This window comes from Lepisma saccharinum, chromosome 13, assembly GCF_977018435.1.
Source record: "Lepisma saccharinum chromosome 13, izLepSacc3.1, whole genome shotgun sequence".
Classification (NCBI taxonomy): Eukaryota; Metazoa; Arthropoda; class Insecta; order Zygentoma; family Lepismatidae; genus Lepisma; species Lepisma saccharinum.
Window position 1 is genome coordinate 45,350,332 of NC_139241.1, and position 21,893 is coordinate 45,372,224.

Genomic DNA, 21,893 nt, shown 5'->3' on the forward strand with positions numbered 1-21,893 from the left:
GTGAATGTTCAATATTAAGTTATGAGATCTGGACCCAGTTAATTAATCTGATACCAGGCATTCAAATGCAAAAAGTTTCTGACATAAGACTGGTAGATTTTTCCGGAAGTCATAAGAAGAGAGTGTTCGGAAGTAGACGGGTAGAACTGGAAATTGGTGGCATGAATTTTAGCATAGAAGTATTCATCTTAAAAGGTTTTCGTACGAATCTTCTTCTAGGTATGCCTTTTATAAGACAGTACAAAGCAGAAATAAGTTTCAGGAAGAATTCAGTTACTTTGTTGTTCGGTAGAACTCCTGATCAAGAAGAAGGGAATCCTGTAGATATAGAAATAGTGTGGTACATCCAAAAGGTCCAGGATGAGGATGAGAAGTGGATGTATAAAACCGCGGACCTCAGAGAGAAGGTTGAAACTATTAATATTTTAAATGATTCCCAGAAGCAGGAGCTAATAAACGTGCTGACTCGTTATTTAAAGGCAATCTCTGAGAAGCCCGGAACAATGGAGAACGCTGAGTGTGAAATACTCTTAACAAGCACCGAACCAGTCCATCGCCTACCATACCCCGTGCCACTATCAAAAAGGGCTGCTCTGGAAAAGGAACTAGACTTATGGAAGGCCTGGAATATCATTCAACCGTCAGTATCTCCTTACTTAAATCCTCTATTGGATGTAGACAAGCCAGATGGGAGTGTCAGACCATGCATAGATTTCAGGCTGCTAAACTCCATCATGTTAATACCTAAAAGTTCGGTTCCGCCAATTGATGAGTCTCTTCAGAAGTTTAAAGGATCGCGGTATTTTACAAGTCTGGATCTTGCCTCTGGTTATTTACAGATTCCTTTAAAACCAGACTGCCGCAAATACACAGCGTTCTCGTATAAAGGAAGACAGTATGAATTTTTGAAAATGCCTTTTGGTTTGTCAAATGCTGTGTTCACTTTTGTATACGTAATGCATCGAGTGTTTGGGCCAGAAACAGAGCATTTCTTAACAGTTTATATCGACGACCTGTTGATTTTCGATGCGGATTTTAACACTCACATTCAGCACATACAAGAAGTACTTCAAAGACTGAAAGACGTAGGTCTTAAAGTGAAACTTAGGAAGTGTAATTTTGTTAAGGGAGAACTAATGTATCTAGGACACTTGATTTCTGGAGACCATGTTAGAGTTGATCCAAAAAAAGAATGAAGCAATTTTAAAATTCCCACAACCTAAGTGTAAGAAGGATGTTCGAAAATTTTTAGGTTTAGCAAATTGGAGGCGGAAGTTTATCAAAGACTTTTCCATCAAAACGGAGCCTTTATTAAGATTGCTCTCAAAGTCTGCTAAATGGAACTGGGGTCAGGATCAAGAAACTGTTTTTGACCAGCTGAAAATTGAGTTAACAAATACTCCAGCCCTAGCTCAGCCTGATCTAAACAGAAAATTTTGTATTCAATGTGACGCCTCTACCAAAGGTCTAGGTTGCATCTTATTTCAAGAATAAGGCGACGAGAAAACTGTCGTGCAGTACGCTAGCAGAAAATTAAAAGAAGATGAGAGACACTATTCGATTCACGAATTGGAATGTTTGGCTATTCTTTTTGGTATCAACAAATTTGAAATATATTTGAGAGGAAGGCATTTTAAAATATACACAGATCATCGTGGGTTAATGTGGCTTCAAAATTCTAAAAATTGGAATTGCAGGCTTACAAGATGGTCTCTAAAATTGCAGTCTTACTCTTTTGAAATTAAATACATCCAAGGAAAGGATAACGTGGTACCGGATATTCTGAGTCGCTATCCCATCGATGAAGGCAAAGAAGCTAACTATTTCCATGTAAATTATATATGGCAAGAAAGAGGAGAAATAGAGGACATAACAAATTGGGCTGAAGCACAAGAAGATGATATTTTTTGCCAGAGCATAATAAAGCTTTTGAATCAGCCAGAGACTGAAGACTCTCCGACTGAAACTAAGGTGAAAAACGTGTATCAGGTTTATGGAAGTCTCTTATTCCGAAAAACCTCCGGTGAAGAATTTACTTGGAAATTGTGTGTCCCTATAAAGTTCAAAGAAAAAGTGCTTCGGGAAAATCATGACGAACTAGGACATTTCGGGGTAGCAAAAACCCTAAAGAGAATAAAAGGTGGATACTTTTGGCCAAAGATGAAACAGGATGTTGTTAAACACACTAGGGATTGCCTCGTATGTGCCAAGACTACAATGGACAAGTTAGGAATTATCAAAGACAAGTTACATATTAATCAAAAGAGTCCTCACACACTACTATCAATAGACCTGATCGGTAAATTGCCCATGTCCCAAGGATTCAAATACATTCTATCCTTGGTAGATTTAGGAACAAAGTTTGTCTCCGTTTACCCACCGAGGTGTGGCACCGCCAGAGAAATAATCACTGTGATGGAGAAAGGGTACTTCACCCATTTTCCTAAAGTTAAGGCAATCTTATCGGATCGAGGTACACAATTCACTTCTGCACTGTGGAAATAATATTTGGACAAAAAGGGTGTTAAGTATTTATTCACTACGGCCTATCACCCTAGTAGTAATACTATAGAACGTATGAATCAGGACATTGTTCGACTGCTCAGGTTATTTTGTCATCACGAACATCAAAGTTGGTCGAAATATTTATCAGAAATTGCCTGGTTACTGAACAATTCTGTTTCGGACACTACTGGGTATGCTCCTTCTAAACTATTTTTCAATCGCCCTGTGCCCAATGAAATATTGGACCACTTTTATTGGCCTGATAACGACGATGATCCTCATTTAACTAACTGGGATAGAAAGATGTTTATGGCGAAGAAAAGGAACGCTCGAAAAGTGATAGGAGAAACTTCAAAGTCAAGTGCAATGCTCTTCAGCTAAAGGAAGGAGATTTGGTGCTCGTAAGAAATCACAAACTAAGTTCTAGGAAAAATAAAACCATCGCTAAGTTGTTTGAGGTATATATTGGTCCCTACATTGCAACAGATATTCGAAGCAATACTGCCCTACTGTTACATCCCAAGTCTAAGAACCCGATCGATCGAGTAAATTTTGACAATCTTAGGATCTTTAATTGTTCTCAAGAACACAGACAAGCATTGGTTGGTGAAGTTGATTTAGTGTCAAGATAAATTCTGTATTTAAAGTTTCATGGTATACTCAAATTTTTTTTTCAGAACTTGTAAATTACAATTTCTTCAAAAAAAATTTCCCGGACGAGGGGCAATTGTAACGAACCTGAGAGTTTAAGATTTTATATTTGTAAGAAGTAAAGATTTGAAAATGTTTGTTACTTCAAATAATGTGCAAGTTGTCACAGACAATTATAGTTAGACTGATACAGTTGTAGTTGGAATTTTTATATATGTTTATAAATATGTCAAAATCTGTTCGTGTTGACGTCACTTTCTCATCTCAGCCGAGAGAGTGAACCCACCTGAATGTTCCTCACCTGACGACAGACTGAGTTTGAAAAACAGGTGAAGGTGAAGAATAATAAGAACTTGGAAACGGAGAGAATTGAAGTATAGATTTTGGGTTTTCGAGTTTTCTTCTTGCCGATAAGTTGAAAGTAAACAATTAATTATGTAATTTGACGTTCGCTATATGTGAGTGAATTGCCCAACGTTAGTATTGAATGTTCTGGTGTTTTATTGGTAAATGATTATGAAATATAAGAGATTGTAAAACTCCGTTTAACTTTGAATACTGTGTTGTGTTTCTTTTGTACCCAGCAAGCCCTGATGATTTGCAAAGATTCTCATGTTCCCGACTAAAGGATTGGCGGACTAAGTTTGTGACGGCTGGTGTACAACCGGGGGGACGTTGCAAATTGCTCATCTATTTTTACAGATTGTCTGCTCTGCGTAATGTCTTATGGGAACAAAAAACTGTAACAAATATCGTGTGAGGCGAAAACTAGCAAATGGGTAGCCAGTCCAGCGACAACTAGGCCATTCCTACTGGAAATCCAGTTCCGTGTGATTCGACTTCACCCTCTGCCACACAAAAATACCACCACGGTAACTGATTATCCTCATTAGATACTACGGCATTTCAAATTGGACACCCTGTATAATCACTGAACATTGTCCGTTGTTCTTCAGTGTTGCACAACTATCCTCGAGTTGAATATTATAACAGATAGCATACTTATCAAGTCGGAAGAGATATGAATGGATCAGTCATTAAAGAGCATAGTTAAGCATATTGCTAGGTTTCTAGAACATCATAGAACACTTGTTGGCTCTATACAGCTAAAAATGTTAATGTCTCTACAATTCAGCAATTTCTTACTAGAGGACATTGTCCCTCCTTTCGTCCGCGCAACATTTTGACGTAATATGCTACTAAGACATAGTTAGCTCAGGTCCTGGTGTACCGTAACTTGTTTATTGTAGACCTAGTTCTTAATCTAGTTCTCGTTGAACAAGTTTGAGTTTTAGAGCACGACCACGGCACAACCGTAATATGCTCTTACAAAAAAAAATTAAAAAAATATTTACAGAAACTTTATAGTTTTTTTATATCATCGTTACTTATTCAAATATATAAATAATAAATACAGAGTTTGGTATTCCAAATAGTTAGAATTAAGGATAAATATTACAACTAAAATATCTTTGCTGATAAGCTTTTAAAAAGAGAAAATTTCAGACGATGTTTCTGGCAAAACAGTGATTCTTACGTAGCTACCAATACTTTACATATGACAATATTTTATTGACAATTTGTGCTGCTATCTATGAATGTTACTTGTAAACTATAGAATGGTACTTAATGAATTGAATTCTTCTGCTCTGTAAGGCCAGCCGCACACCAGATCTGGCACGACGAGTCACGACACGACGATACGCAACACGACGGGACACAAAGCGACACGACGAGTCACTTTGCTTCCGACAAAACGAAACAAATATTAATTATTCTTATCAGTGTTTTTTTCTGGAAAGAATGTTTTCGGTACAAATTAGTTTGTTGTTATTATTTGTTATTGTGTTTATCATAAGAACTGCTCTAAATATTGTGGTATATAAATGATCATTAGACCTTGGAGTTTAGGTTTTTAACCTATTTTTTCCTTTGCAGGTAAATGAGAAATAAAAAGTTACATCAGCGTTTCATTAAGAAACGCAACAACTCATGAAGTTTTATAGTGCCTAAAATAATCTACTTTGCTTGGTAGAACCTATTTTAGATTTTTGTGCCAAAATCAAACCTTTTCTTAGGTTTTTGTATATTTTTTAAGCTTTATATTATTGTTACATCTTACAGGGGCATTTGTTCTGTTTCGTAACGAAAAAATCCAATGACTAACTTGCTAATGATACAAGTATTAGTTTTATAACAATTAGTGGATCATCTTGAAAATGATGCATGAAATAAACATTTGGTTAGAAAATTAAGATTTTTGATGGTTATATATCTATTAAAATTTCTCATGGTCCCTTTGAAATTTTGTTTTTAACAATTGTATCTAATTAGTATTTTTCAGTAACTATGAACCATTTTAAGTTTTTTGGAACCTACTTCAGGATTCTTTTAGTCTAATTTAATATTTTTAAAACCTATTTTAGGATTTTTAGAACCTATTTTAAAATTTTTAGAACCTATTTCAGGATTTTTAGAACCTATTTTAGGATTTTTAGAACCTATTTCAGGATTTTTAGTACCTATTTTAGGAACTTAAAAATTCGAGGTCTAATGATCATCTATATATGTACTCACACACACACACACACACACACACACACACACACACACACACACACAAGCACAATATTTTACTTTCATTCTCACAAATAAAGGTTACCGGTACGGCTAAAAAAAGCATTGATTTTTATTATTATTGCATTTAAAGTAAATGTATAAAAACAAGATCTATGACATCTGCCATTTCAGGAAATTAGGTTCTCATTTGCATCTTAAACGATTAGCACTCACTATATTATTTTTTCTACATTTCCACCGACAAGAGACAAATTTAGTATTTACCCATTTCATCTATTCTTTACAAGAATTAATGTAACAAAGAATGGACTTCTATATGGTGCATTAAATAAATAAAATGGCTGTCCAATGTCGCAGCAGGAACTGAGTTTTGCCAGAATGGAGTTCTGGTGCATTCCGGCACTGCTTCCTTCCAAAAAAGGAAAAAAAAAGGTTAATTCGCGTTCTGCAACCACATAGTTATTCGAGGAATAAATATCAAACTGCCCTGAACATCGTTTTCTTGTACAATTTATGAAATGTATCAAGGCGTAAGATATATGTCATGTTCAGTCAATAAAGAGCATACTTAAGCACATTCCTAGGTTTTTAGAGCCTCATACAACGTCGGCGGGAGACTTAGAGCTAGTACAAATCAGCAAGTCTTTAGTAGAGGACAGGGTTCATCTAACAGTTCGCGTCAATTCTCGACGTCATATGCTACTTAGAGATAGTTAGCATGGAGCCGACTGCTTCAACTACAGTACGGACGCGATAAGAAGCGGCGTGCGATCAGAACGCAGAACGGCAGAACGTGACCAAATTCTGTCTCCTCGTTGGCTGCCATGTGGCTAGGGGGTTCGCACAAACACACGGACAGGCTAGTCAGCTGTTGGCAAGCTCGGGAAAAGAGCGTCACGCGAAATTAAGAACGTACGTATCAGTATGCTAATATATGTTATTGCCGTCGTAAAGTGATACTTTAACGAATCTGAAGTTTCTTGTAGGTTGACGTTAACTTCCCTTGTGAATTTTACATTCTGGCAAGCATGAAACATTTTATCTATCTGCTCTACACAGCAACCGAAAACCTTCACTGAAAGAACCTTTGTTGTGTGTTTATCAGTGATGTGCCGTAGACTATAAGTTTACGTCTACATGCGTTGTCTACACGTAATCTACGCTTAGATTACATTGGGTTGTAGTTTACATAGACTACGTAGACAATCTAAAGTGCATTAAAATTAATTTTCAAGGGTTTCATAAAATGAAAGTGACATTTTCAACTATATTGGTTCCTAACGAAATGAAAAGAACCCTATTTACAACAAAATTTCTCTTATCTTCTATAACCAACTATGGAAGAAGATAAATAGTATGCAAAAAACAACAACATATGGCAGTCGTGAGGCAAGAGTGGTCTTTTCCCCATAAAACACTAGAATATTTCCTATATTAGGTTTCTTCCTAGGTGAGAGATTGTTCGAATTTGAAGGAAAGAGTATGAAAAGTTCTCCACACACATCAGCAACTGATACGCAGTATAATTTTCTTTTAATTCCACGGCGCTCTTTGCTAAGTTATCACCTTTCGCCATGTTGTTTACATAGGTTACGTAATCTACGTGTATAACATAGTCTACGTGTAGAATGTAGACTATCGTTGTTTACGCGTAGACGGACATCACTGGTTTTTATTATGGTACATTGCAAGCATCAGCTACCGGCATCTTTTTACTTATGTTGTATCGTATCACAATTACCAGCAAAAGAAAATGCGTCCTGTGTTATGAACAGCACTGTGGCAAATCGTTCTCCTTTGATTTCATGCCGCCTCTCTTTGCCTTTTTTGTCACGCCGCGATTGTTGAAGCTTCAGAACGTACAAATGAAATGTATTTCTTGAAAATTAGGGCAAATTACGTACAACTTCGTTTCGTTAACACGTTTTTAAATTATATTTTGAGGAACCTACAAAAATTCACCTCTAAAACAGAATTTTACAGAACTGAGTTACTGTATTACGGAGAAGAATTTATCAAGAACAAATCAATTGTGTGTGAATTGATTGATTGAGTTGGTGTTTTAAAGTCCACTTTATGCACACTACGGCTAATCTGGAATGGACCTACAGCTGGAAGTGGGATCCGAACCACTATGTGCCTCGACAGGGTATCAAACCCAGGACTACTTGATTACAAGGCGACAACACTTACCCTACCACTGTGCCATCGGGGCGGCACATGTGGGTGTGTGAAGTGAGATAATTTGGGAAGCTATATGAGAATACAGGCTCTGGCAATACAGAGTTCAATAAATTACAACGAAACGTTTGGCAATTGCTCGATTTCCTTAACATTAATGATACATTTGGTACATGTGTTATTAATGCTTTGAGCTACCTATATGTAAAAACATAAAAAATGAATGAAAGAACAGAAGTAGTAGCTAAATAATCAGTTGTTTTTGCTTACCGGCTACCATTACAGTGGCGCTATCCCAAGATCATCTTCATTGTTGGTTGGTAAAGGAACATCTTCATCTGAGCTACTACTGTCACTGCTGTCTTCCCGCCCAAGTGAAATTACAAAATCCTCCATATGTTGCTCTTCAACTCCCTCGTTTTCCCATGCTTCGGAAATATTCTTCCTTGTGTGTTCTATAGCCGAACGCCACCTATCTGCTGTCACATCCCCGATAGCCTGTTCTGTGAATTGCAAAATTTAAGACGGTGTAAAAGGTGGCAAAGTGTTCCTCTGTGCTACCAGCCCTTTGACCTGTGCCCAAATAAGTTCGATGAGAACAATGGAAGTGTCCCGTTGTTGACTGTTTAACCAGATGTTAATGCTACACGTGTTTCTGTGGGCTCGCGAAAATCCTGAAGTAGGTCAGTCCGGCAACAGCGCGTCGCTACCAGAGTGGGTGGTTCCACGCCGCTTGCTAGCGAGTCCCGACTTTAGTTTATTCAAAACCTCTTGCTTTTGCTTCATGAAGACTTTAGTTCACGTTATAAGTTTGTGTATCAAAGCACAACAAAACAGTAATGTGCTTCCATAAAAAATGCAAACATTCACAATCGTATTACAATCGTATTACAAGCACGATATATTTCAGCAGACATGTGTTGTTGAATTCGAAGATCTTACCTATCACTAGGAACATTGAATTTTCGCGATGCGCGAAATCGCGAAATGTTTTTAAAAAAAAAAGATGCAATTTTGAACATTCTGCACGTAACTACACCCCCAATGATGAAATGAGTTTTATTAGCGAAGTACTGCGAAATGTGTGCTTTTCCACGAAATGAACGCTTTTTCGCGAAATAGCCGTGAAATATCATCAAATTAAGTAGCAAACACGCAAAAACCGGCAATCGAGGTTGTGCGCGCAAACTGTCGATTTGTAACGAAACGTTTACCTAAAGTTTCATACCACTTGTAGCTTCGATCACATCAGGAAGACGCTGCAAATTGGGATTTCCCATGCACATAATCTCAGTTCGAAAACTTCGCTCCCTATCAAGCTGCATTCCTATCTTCCCCCCAAATTTCTACTCAACTTCCAGTTTCATTGAACTTGCTAGCTGTAGCAGCGATCAGATTGGTCTGTTCCCGCACATCAAGGGAAACAATGGTGTAATTTGTGTTGTCATGAATGAACTTTGTTTATCATCATGTGATTTTCAACATGTGTTTGTGTATGTGCAGTAGTGATTATTTTATTTGTTGGACAGCAAGGGTATCCTTTAAATACATACTACAATGAATAATTCACTTGAGATATGCAATTTAGAAATGAAGTGATTTTGTGTTGATGTTTTCTTTTGGTTGGACAGCTAAGTACTTGTGTATGTATACAGTATATAAAAATTAAGTAGTTTATCAATTTATAGCTCTTTTGTATGTTGTTTCCACTCATAATGAAAAAGTGTGTGCCAATTTATTTTTCCACCGCTGGTATATACCGCTGATCTAACATTTTATTTACCGCTCTCCTCAGTTTTTATTTAAAATAAATTTTTCTCCCTACCTATCACCTATTGCCTAATATAACTATATTCCAAACTTTTTATTTTGAAGAGTGTAGGATCGTATTGGCAATACTGACAAATACGAACATCTTGCTAATGGGATGAATGTAAACCCTTGTACATAAGGTTACTTCCTGTTTTGCTGCAATTCTGTTAATGGAATTATCCGGAACAATGTTTATTTCAGTTTCTTTCTTCGGAATAGAGAATGCAGGTGGTTTTGGCATTCTCTGAAATATAAACTGTAGTACTATTGGTCACATTATTCTTCACCAAAACGTCGTTTCATAATAGTGGATACAATTTGTGGTCCTGATTATGCGGAACAATTTTCTTACAAGGCAAATCAATCAGTAGCTATTTCTACTTCTGGAGCTCCTTTAATTTAAGAGTTTATTTTCGAATTAGATGCAGTGGCGGCGATTAGGGAGCGAGGGGGCAGTTGTCCCCTACTTTTCGCCATATTAACCCCCTCACTATGCTAAACCTTATCCTATAAAGGAAAATATACTATCTTTACCCCCCCCCCCAGTTTTGGCACCTTGCCACACCTCCGGGTTTTGAAACCCAATCTTTACCATTGATAAGGTGGAATAGAATGTTCAGCATTACTTGTCCTTGCTTCTAGATTTTAGCAAATTTTTATAAGTTTTCCTTTATAATTCTCCATCTGTGCGCTTACAAAACACGAGTCTTTTTCTTGCATGAGTGAGCCATTCGTTCTAATTGTTCGTCCTCTTTCCCTTGCCACATACCGTACCGTGTTAGCCTCAAACTTAAAAGGCAATGTTCTGTATTATTATTGACTTGGTTCAGAATGATACAAATGCTTCCGGCAACTGAGTTTTCGTCTGTCTGTCCCACCGTTTGTGGTTAGGACGCTGAATTTTACCACGTGTTCCATTATAGGGTCTTGATAAACTTGAAGTTCGACCTGGTTGCTATGGGTTAAATATTCTGTCATTGATTAGTATGAGACACCCTGCATGTTGGTTGGTTAGTTTATTTAGTGTTTTTAAGTCCACTTTATGCACAGTAAGGCTAATCGGGACTGGATCTACAGTTTATAGTGGGATCCGAGCCACTATGTGCCTCAACCGGGTATCAAACTCGCGACCCCTTGATTACAAGGTGACGACGCTACCACTGAGCCATCGGGGAGGCCATATCCTGCAATTGTTTGTGGGACAAATTAATATTGATTTGATTTATTTTATTTTACTTCGCTTCTTGTACCACTTTTGGCTAATTTGCGAAGATGGGGATGAGTGATGATATTGATGAATGGACAATCACAGACATCCATGCCCAGGCCAGGATTCGAACCCTGGACCTCTGGCGTTGTAGCACGATATGCTAACCACTCCGGCAAGAGAGATATGAATGAGTCTGTCATATTAATGGAGGACATTCCTGGGTTTCTAGAACCTCATAGATCAACGACGGGTTCTTTACAGGCTTGAAATGTTAGTGTCTGTACAAGCCAGGAACTCCTCGTAGAGTTCATCAGTCCGCTCCAATTCCTGATTTTATATGCAACTTAACGTAACAGAGATATTTACCTTGGAACTTGGAGCTTCGTAACTAGTTCACGGTAGACACCTTTCTTAATTAATAGTGCAGTTCATATTCACGCTTCCACATAGTACACCCTGGACTGCTTTATGCAGACTAACGAGGCTCTGGCGACGGCCCCTATGATCAGTATAATTTTGTGCGTTGTCCTTATGTGTGCTGAGTGCCTATTTACAGCCTCAGCTTTTAACCAAAATCAGACATTACATGGCATTACAGTTGTGCTATTTTAATTATGGTAAGGGGTTGGACCCCGTACAAGGTGCAAAAAAGCCTTAGTGCTGAAGCACCCAAAATTTTAGATTCAAATTGAAAATTAATATTCACCCTATACGTATTTTTTTTTGTTTCAGAGCACGATTATGGCACAACCATGATATGCTCTTTCAAAAAATAAACCATTGTTAGGTTTCATGTGATGTACTGTTTACACCGTTGTCTTACTTATTTAAAAATGTCAATTGTATATGCAGTACGTGATACTACAAGTGGCTTAAGAACGTCCAAGAATTGAAGCTAAATGCATATTGCTTACATGCATTTAAAATATCAAAAGTTAATTTTTATTTTTGTTAAATGCATATTCAATATGGCTACCAGAAGTTAAAAAATCTACAATATTAAAAAGTCTGAAAATCTGCCATCTATGAGTGTCATATGTAAACTAAAAACGAGTGAATTTGACACTTCTGTTCTGTAAGGTTGCAATAGATGGGCTGTATTCTGAGGGGTGCTTATGGGGTGCGGAGGTAGCCTTTAAGGGTGCTGTGTTTATATATCAAAAACATCAATCCAGTGGTAAATTGACCTTAGCTTAATGTAAGACGCAATTCATCTGCGTAATATATATATGTATGTTCATATAACTATAACTGTGTGTTATTTCACTCTCCACTATAGATAGCCTTTCAGTAACACACACACAGAGAGCTGCAAATTATGGTAATCCTAGCCTGCCTCAATCTTCCAAATACCTTATGTTCTAATTTCACCTCGGCTAAAACTCAGACGGCTAAATGGGATACTCTGATCCCTCTCAGGTACGGGCTTGGTGAATAAAGCATTGAGAACTTTAAGGGTGTTGTTGGTGAATTATAAAATAAATGAACGACTCTTCTCAAATTTTAAGATTGGCAACTGCATCTTCTGGGAGGTTACTTTGACCTTTCTTTTCATTCATTTTTATCCAGGAGATGGTTTATTTTCCAATACATACGAAAGCTTTCATTACACTCAAGTTACAATTTACAGTCCATGAATATCCTTAAATTTAAAAGAAATACAGAATCCCCTGTTCGTTAATATTCGATTCGATGAATCCAGAATTCTAATTTGCTGCATGTCTCCACGGGGAAAATCCAAATATGTATATGTGTAGGGAATAGTTACTTGTGTGTATGTGCGTCGCTAGGAGGAAGCCGTACCAGGGAAGAGAACCCTGTCTTTTTTGCACCCGTAGACGAAGCTTACGGCCTACCATTCAGTAGCAGACAAAAACTTTCGTACGTGCCCCTTCCTACAGTATTGCGACCAAAATGTGTCACGAGTGTCGATGTTAATACGGGCAGGATTTTAAGCAGAGTAGAATCTACGGGCTCCACTGAGTACTTGGGATCGAGAAACGTTAATAGGCAGAGCTTGCAACAAGATACACGCCAATGATGACATTTTCATTGAAAAACGAGACATATTGCATTACATGTCTAGTTTTGCTTCCTTGCCCAAATAAGTCTACGTTGAATAAATTTTGAAGAAGGCCAAAATAAAGTTCGGAGATCTGAAATTCTATCATTTATCCGTAAGAATGAGAGTATATGGGTCAACAGTGACAAATACATGTCCAATAGGCAGGCGTCATTAACCTCAAAGGATTTCGGCCTATCCTAACCTGTCGTCCCATAACATTATAAATTTCGAAGTATAAATTGTGCTTGGCGAAATACAGGTATCTTTATTCCCAAGTGTCATTAGATGTTTATATCGTAGAGCCGACGCTGATGGAATGCGTGCAAACTAAGCTCCGCATTTACTTATATACTTTTCCAATCGATGCTCACTTGTTAAGCATTACGTAATTTGCACAGCGCGACTTGCGACATTTCCAAAAACTAAAGACTCATCAATGTCTATATTCACAATCTCAATATCAAAGTTTAACTAATTTCCACGTTGCAGCAAAACCAAATAAAATTGTATAAGGGGAACGATTCATCTCTGATAGTAAAGATTAAACTCAAATCATTCCTCGTTGCAACTTGAACCTTATTGAATACATTAAACTTAAAAGAACATATTCGATCTTCCCATTGTTGCTAAACGAAATCTATGTCAATCTAAATCATAAACATTTTTCTGCCGTGAAAGAACACAGATTTACATATCCAATATTAAAGATTCGGTCAGAAAATTAACATATAGATTATTACATTAGGCTGCGTTTACACTTATTGTTACAATAAAGAAAATATTAGTGGATTATATAAGTCTAGTAATAATCTTTCTATTTATCAAAAATTATGAAATGTGAAATATTAATAATCAAATAATAAGAACCAACTAATATAAAATATCCAAGAATAATTAACGGCACATGGATATGAGCCGTGAGGTTCATATCAATTGATTGATTGATTTGTGTTTTTTTAAGTCTACTTTATGCACAGAAAGGCTAATTGAGACTAGGCCTATAGCTTAAAGTGGTTTCCGAACCACTATGTACCTCTACTGCGTATCGAACCCGCTGTTGGTTTATTGTGAGATGGCTGAATTGGTTATGTAATGTATTTAAATAATATATGTTGTATATACTTGTATTAAAGAAACTTTGAATACGTACACAATTTAGTGTCCGCGTCACTCCATGTTGCATAATGTAAAACATAATATCGTGCATGAAAGTTGTACATGTTAATATAAAAATGAATTATATTTGGAATGCATTTATCAAGCATTTTCTCTTTCAAAATCTTGTGTGCTTGTTTGCCATTATTAATGTGAAATTGAACGTGTTGAAAAATTGCTAATTCAAATCGTTTCTTCGAACACAAATGCTTTAGTATCAACTTCTACCCCCTCTTGCAAAATTTACGAGGGTAATAACGTATTTGATACTACCACTACTACTACTACTACTACTACTACTACTACTACTACTAATAATAATAATAATAATAATAATAATAATAATAATAATAATAATGTTGGTTCCGGGTTCGAATCCCGGCTTGAGCATGTTTGTGACTGCCCATTTATCAATTTCATCATATCATCACTCATACCCATGTTCGCAAATTAGCCAAAAGTGGCGCAATAACCGAAGTAAAATAAAGCAAATCAGTAGAATAATAATAATAATAATAATAATAATAGTAGTAGTAGTAGTAGTAGTAGTAGTAATAATATTATTATAATATTATAACATCTTTATTTATAGCATTTTTATTATTATTAAAAGTGTTATTATTATTGTAATTATTATTATTGTAATTATTATTATTGGCACGTTTATCCTGGTACTTGCCCCCCCAGCGTGAAAGTATATATATATATATATATATATATATATATATATATATATATATATATTCACCTCATTATTTAATTTTATAATTTAACTAGAAGTTCATCAGTATCTACGATTGTAATATTTGAATACCATTTTTAAGTATCGCTTTGCTTAGAACATGATTTTGTGTGAACATGTATTTTTAGAACATGTGTTTTTAAGTGTGTCAAAACAATACATGAAGTTAGCACAAATCAGATTATGTTTAATATGTTGATTCCTACAGCTCTCATTAACACGAGCCACCTCTCTTGCCCGTCACTAATCATATATCTATGAAATTTAACTAGTGTTATAATACCATTAAGCCTTGTTTCCATGATATGAAAAACTAAATATGCTGACCAAGACAGTAATTTATTTTATTATAAAACATAAACTAAACGTAACGTATCAACCTTCTAGCAAGGTCTTTTTCAGACTCTGTAACAAGTACAAATGTAACAAGATACAAAAACAGGACGATATATATATACACAAACATTACTCCCCTCCAGACTATTAGAAAGTTGTTCTGGAATATTCTAGCAGGTGGCTTTCCCTTGTCAACTGTACTTTCACCTAAAAGGCTAAACATATTTTCTTCCATTTGGAATGTGGTTGGACTCTTTATCTAACGCTGTTTTTCCTTCATTCTTCTTCCTTCTTCTCACCTCTTTCTCTCTTGTCCTTTCCACTCTTTCTAACACCTTCAGAGTGTGTACATAGGAGAAACGAAAAAGAGGCAGAAAGACAGTTTGAAACAACATAGGGATGATGTAAGACTTAAGAGAGAGAGAAATGCTATATTTAAACACACGAGAGAAACAGGACATGACATAGAGTGGGATGAAGCTAAGCAGATAGGAAGGGAGAAGAGAATGCTAGTGAGAAAATGGAAGGAGGCCAAGGAAATAGAGAAGAAAGGTGAAGAAGACACAATGAACTGGAATGGGGGACTGAAGTTAAACAAAGAATGGAAGAAGGTGTTAGAAAGGGTGGAAAGGACAAGAGAGAAAGAGGAGAAGGAAGAAAAATGAAGGAAAACAGCGTCAGATATGGAGTCCAACCACTTTCTATATGCAAGGAAATATGTTTAGCCTTTTAGGTGAAAGTACAGTTGACAAGGGAAAGCCACCTGCTAGAATGTTCCAGAACAACTTTCTAATAGTCTGGAGGGGAGTAATGTTTGTGTATATATATCGTCCTGTTTTTGTATCTTGTTACATTTGTACTTGTTACAGAGTCTGAAGAAGACCTTGCTAGAAGGTTGAAACGTTACGTTTAGTTTATGTTTTATAATAAAATAAATTACTGCCTTGGTCAGCATATTTAGTTTTAACTAGTGGTGAAATTAACAAGTTGTGTAGATCAGAATGCCGTTACATAATTATAAAATACGGAAGAAAAATATTATAGCCTAAGCATGAGGAAATTTAACACTGCAAAACAGATACTAGCTATTAGTAATCGTAATCATGTAAGTGGCAGTTTCTTCGATACACACCCAAACGACCCCATAAACACCCCATTAGAATATATATTCTGTTATAAGCAATGAAAAAGATTAATTTTATGGAACAGAACTAAAATTCTTTTATAATCATTTTGTGGTTTATAAATAACATTAATAGATGGCAGGGCTTTGGTTGTTAAGTTTTATTGCATATAAACTATTGGTACTTACTTGAGAAAGACTTCTTTGTCAAAATAATGTTATGACTTTTCACGTTTTAGAAGTTTGTAGCAAAGTGTACTTGTCTGGAACACTTGGACTCCATTCTAGCTATTTGTGTTACCACGCACGTAGTATGGTGTAATAACTTATATTATTAAAACGTGTGTCTTTTATGACCAACCTCCCCGACTGTGCAGTGGTAGCGTCGTTGCTTTGTAATCAAGGGGTCTGGGGTTCCATACCCGGTGGAGGCACATAGTGATTCGGATCCTACTTTAAGCTGTAGGTTCCCAATTAGCTTTACTGTGCATAAAGTGGACTTAAAACTAATTCACTCAATCTTATGCCTCCAGCGTGTACAGAACCCTTGGGTCGAATCAATATAGGATAACGCCTAGGGTGTTAAGGAACCATCCCCGAACGACTCTACTCACTCAAAGAAGAAGAAAATAAAACGGAAACAAAATTGTGATAAGCAATTTACTGGAGATGTACAACCCATACACAAAGGAAAGTCATATCTGCCGCCACTGGTAGGCTACATGGTCACCTCCATCTCTCCCAAACTAGGTCACACTAGGTTAGAGGCTCGCTACTTTGAACTATAACAACCGATCACATACAATTCACAACCGAGCATTAACCTTCCCCCCCTTCCCCTCCCTCATTCTTGCGGAAGTTGACCCCTTCCACCTTCTTACTTGTTGACTTGTCATCATGCAGGAATCACACTAGGTCAGGTTAACCAAACATGGACACTTGTCTCACTGTCAGCCACACAAAATACCTCCACGTTCCCAATTTGGACGTTAGGACGTTTCACATGGTACACCTTGTATAATCACTAATTTTCTTCCATTAAAAAGTGTTGATCTTGAGTATGTTAACTCTATCTTCGGAATGAACATTATATATATATACCACTGCGCAGGATATATGAAGGAGTCAGACGATAATCACGGAAATTTCTAGGTTTCTAGAACCTCATAGAACACCTGTGTAAAATTTACAACATTGAAATGTTAGTGCCTGTACAAGTCAGCAGCACCTTGTAAATGATAGTGACCGTCTGTCCGTCCACGTTAATTCTTGACGTCATTTGCTACTTTACGTTACCTCACGGCATAGTGCTTCTTAGGTACTTCATTTTATTAGTGAATGGTCGAACTCGGGTTTTGTGTATTAGAGCACGACCACAACACAGCCATAACGTGCTCCAACAAAAAAATTATAAATGAAAAAATAGAAATTAAGCATGTTTAAGAACAGTTTATATCGCCCTTATTGAAAATATAAAATATAAATATAGAGTTTGGTACTGCAAGAACCTACAATTAAGTCTAAGTGTTTGAAACCAAATAGACTTTCTTTACGCGCTTTGAAAAGAAGAAGAAGGCAGAAAAACGCTTATATTAAAAAGTGTTTCCGACATATGTAGACAATAGTTAAAATACAATAATATTGAGAACCAAAAGTGCTGCCATCTATCAATGTTACTTGTAAACAGCAAATCGATGATTAATTTGACTCTTCTGCACTGTAAGATTATCTTTGACATAGGTGCAACTACGATCTGTATTCTAACGGGTGCAATAAGGGGTGTTATGTTTCTATCATTGAAAGAACACCGTCACTCAGAAGATTATTATTATTACTAGTGGTAACAGTAGAAGTTTTTGCAGTGTTCAGTTAGTGATATGCTTATGATATTGTTCTTGCATCTTTTATAACTGTGTATCAGCTTGCAATCGCCTTGGTTATTGCGCAATTAGTTAAAGATCCTAGGAATGTTCCTTTATTTATTTTCATCTTAAAAGTTGTAGGATTAGTGGCGGGGAGGAGAGTTGGCTCTGTATTAGGAATCACGATATTATTTTCGCGTAAGTAAAGGTTGGTTGTACAGTGGGATGCATATGTATTACTCGGTAAATTGTCCATGACTATTTTCATTAATCTTTCTTTTACATTCTTGAAGCTCTTCTTGCGTCAAATAAAGTGCACGAACATGTTGATGGAGAATTTGCGCGGTAATACTCATGGATCCCACTGTACTACACTTCAGATCTTATCTGTCGTGTTGATAATACAGACAGGCACGAACTTCTTAGAAATGGAATGAATGTAAGCTCTTGTAGATAAGAGTGTTTGCTGCGGTTGCTATGCTGTTAATGAGATGGTTATTTCAGTTTCACTCTTTGGATTGGAGAAAGGAGGTGGTTTTCCAAAAAGTGGTTCCTTACATTAAAAGAGGAACATAAATAAAGAGTATTTGAATATGAAACCCTTAGACAAATATTTGGATCTAAAAGGGGATTAGAAGACAGGAGAGTGGAGAAGGTTACATAATTTAGAACTGCACCTATTCATGCCCTGATTTTATTAGAATAATTAACTCAAGAAGACTTATGTGGGCAGGCGATGTGGCGCGAATGGGAGAGGAAAGAAGAGTATACAGGATTCTTGTTGGGAAACCTGATGGTAAGAGACCTGTAGGAAGGCTAAGATGGAGGGATGACGTTGATATGGACCTAATGGAAATCGGTAAGAATGGAAAAGATTCGATTGATCTTGCCCGGGATAGGGGCAGATGGAAGACTTGTGTTCCTGCAGCCATAAACCTTCGGGTTTAAGAAGGCTAGAGAGTTAGTTAGTTAGTTACTACTATTGGAATAAATATTTACATCATGATTCTTCCAAAATATGTTACCTAATAGTGGATACAATTTGTGGACACTGACTATGTGGCATTATTTCCTTACAAGGCAAAACTGACAGTAGCTACTTTACGTACGGGAGCTCCTTAAATGTAAGAGTATATTTTGATTATTTTAGAATTAGATGGTATGAAATGTTCAGGAATAATACTTGTAATTGCTCCTCAAATTTTTAAAAATATTCCTTCATAATTTCCGATCTGTGCGCTTACAAATTTTAAATCGTTTTCTTATATGAGATGGACATTTAGTCTTATTGACTGTCCTCTTCCCCTTGCTCCGTGCCGTGACGTGCTAGCCTTAAGTCGGGTTGGATTCGGCCTGGCAGCAGGCCTGTCGACAGAGGCCGACGACACGTACCCACTTGCTCGGCTTTTGCGTGCGGCCTTGCCACCTGGCATAGTGGGGACGCGCCTTAAAACTTAAAAGGCAATGTTCTGGAATATTATTGACTTAGATTGGAATGCTACAAATGAAAGGGATCTGTTGGGACGCTTCGGACACCTAACTTTGAGTCTGTCTGTCCCACAGTTGGTGATTAGGATGCTGAAAGTTAATATTGCCACGCACTCCATTAGTGTGTCTTGATAATCTTGAAGTTCGACTTATTTGTTGTGGACTAAAAATGATGCTATTCTTTATTATGGGACATCCTGCAAGTGTTTGTTGAAGAAATTAGTCACGTGAGTGAATATTCCCCCTTGGTCTCCCGTTCATACGCCATTAATTATATCGGTTTTACTGAAATTACTGCGTTGGACGTTGGAGATTGTGATCCATCTGCTCTTGTAGAGCTTGTTGTTGTTGTTGTATGAAATGGTTACAGGCTGAGAAGGTCTGGTAAATTTAACAAAATGTTTTGTTTCTCTTTAGTTACATATGTATAATTTTGTTTATGAGTACCATATTTCGACTGATCAATTTTTTTGGTATTCTTAAATAAAATTCTTTAGTAATTACAAGCAACGTTTGGTTATCGGAAACAAAAAGTACAACCAAATAAAACAACTCAACTAAACTTTTTTGGTAATTCCAAACAAATCAGTTTTTTCTGTGTGCTCCAACATGGCTGGCTTGCTCTCCCCTGTACCTGCAGCAATTCTCTGTGTCAGTCGCTCTATATTGTTTATCTTTACTTGGTTCACCATAGGCTTAATGAAACCCCAGACAAAAACGTCTAGGGGAGTTAGGTCTGGAGAGCGAGCCGCCCAAAGTCTTGGTGAGTCACGACCGATTCACCAATCGGGGAAGTTGTCAGCGAGGTAGTCCCAAACGATTCTGGCGAAATGGGGTAGTGCGCTATCTTTCTAGGAAACAACAATGTCTTCTATACCATCCTGAACACCATTCATTAGCGATATAAGGAAAATGTGGATATTTCTGAATCACCCTGTATTTTCTTGCTTTGCGGTTGTGTTTCATGTATGAGGCTTGTGATGTGAACTATTGTAGGATTGATCCTACATGGATTAGTCGTTAGTCATAGATATTCCTAGGTTACTATAGGACCTCATAGAACCTCGATGAGGTATTTACAAACTTGACAGTACAAGTCAAGAACTCCTTATTCAAGGACAGTGTCCGTCCATCCGTCTGCGTCAATTCGTGAAGTCATATTCTACTTAACGAAGCAGACGTAGTTAAGTCAGAATCTTTTTCTTTGAAGCTACGTAGTTCACTGTAGACACCTTTCTCATTGAAGTACCTATTTTCACGTTTTAAGATTGTGTATTAGAGCGTGATCGCGGCACAGCCGTAATATGCTCCTACAAAAATTACCTAAATATATTTTGCATCTTAAATACAGTTCATATTACGTCACTTATTTATAAATATAATTAATATGAGTGTGTCACAACAAATAACAAATAGCTAGAATTACTTCTTGGAACTGCATGCAAATATATATTGCACCTACTGAGTTTTTAAAGCAAAAAGTCATGAAATATTTTCGTGCTAAAGTGTGTTTCTCACCAAGCTACTGTTAGTTTAAATACTATAATGTTGTAAGCCACACGTTGTGCGCTCTATGAATGTTTTTTGTAAACTAGAATATGGTTGATTGAGTTGCTGTTTAAAGTCCACTTTATGCACAGTAAGGCAAATCGGGACTGGACCTTCAGTGTAAAGAAGGAACCGAAAACTATGTGCCTCTACCGGGAATCAAACCCAGGACCTTTTGATTGATGGTGCTACCTCTGCGCCATCGGGGAGGCCACTAGAGTATGGGGATTAGTGAATTGTGATTAGTGAAAACATAAATTCTGCAGATCAGAAATGCTGCAGCATGGCCTTGTATTACACATTAGACAACTTGCATTTCAATCTGAAAATCAGCAACTTCAAATCCCTTGATGTGAAAACCTCTAAAGATTCTTATAATTACGAAACACAAATGAACTGGAACATCAAGATATAAGCATTTCTGTGCTCCATTTCAAGCTTTCGCTTTGTGCTCTTTTTTATATGTGGATATTGCAACACTTTTATGCGGACTTTCGAGGGTTGGATTCCCACGTTCTCACGATTCGTCATCAGATCATATGCATTTTGAGTAAACAAGCTTACGAACCAACCTTGTATAATTCTATTAATCATGGATTTAGCACACTCAAGATCAATACTTTGTAATGGACAAA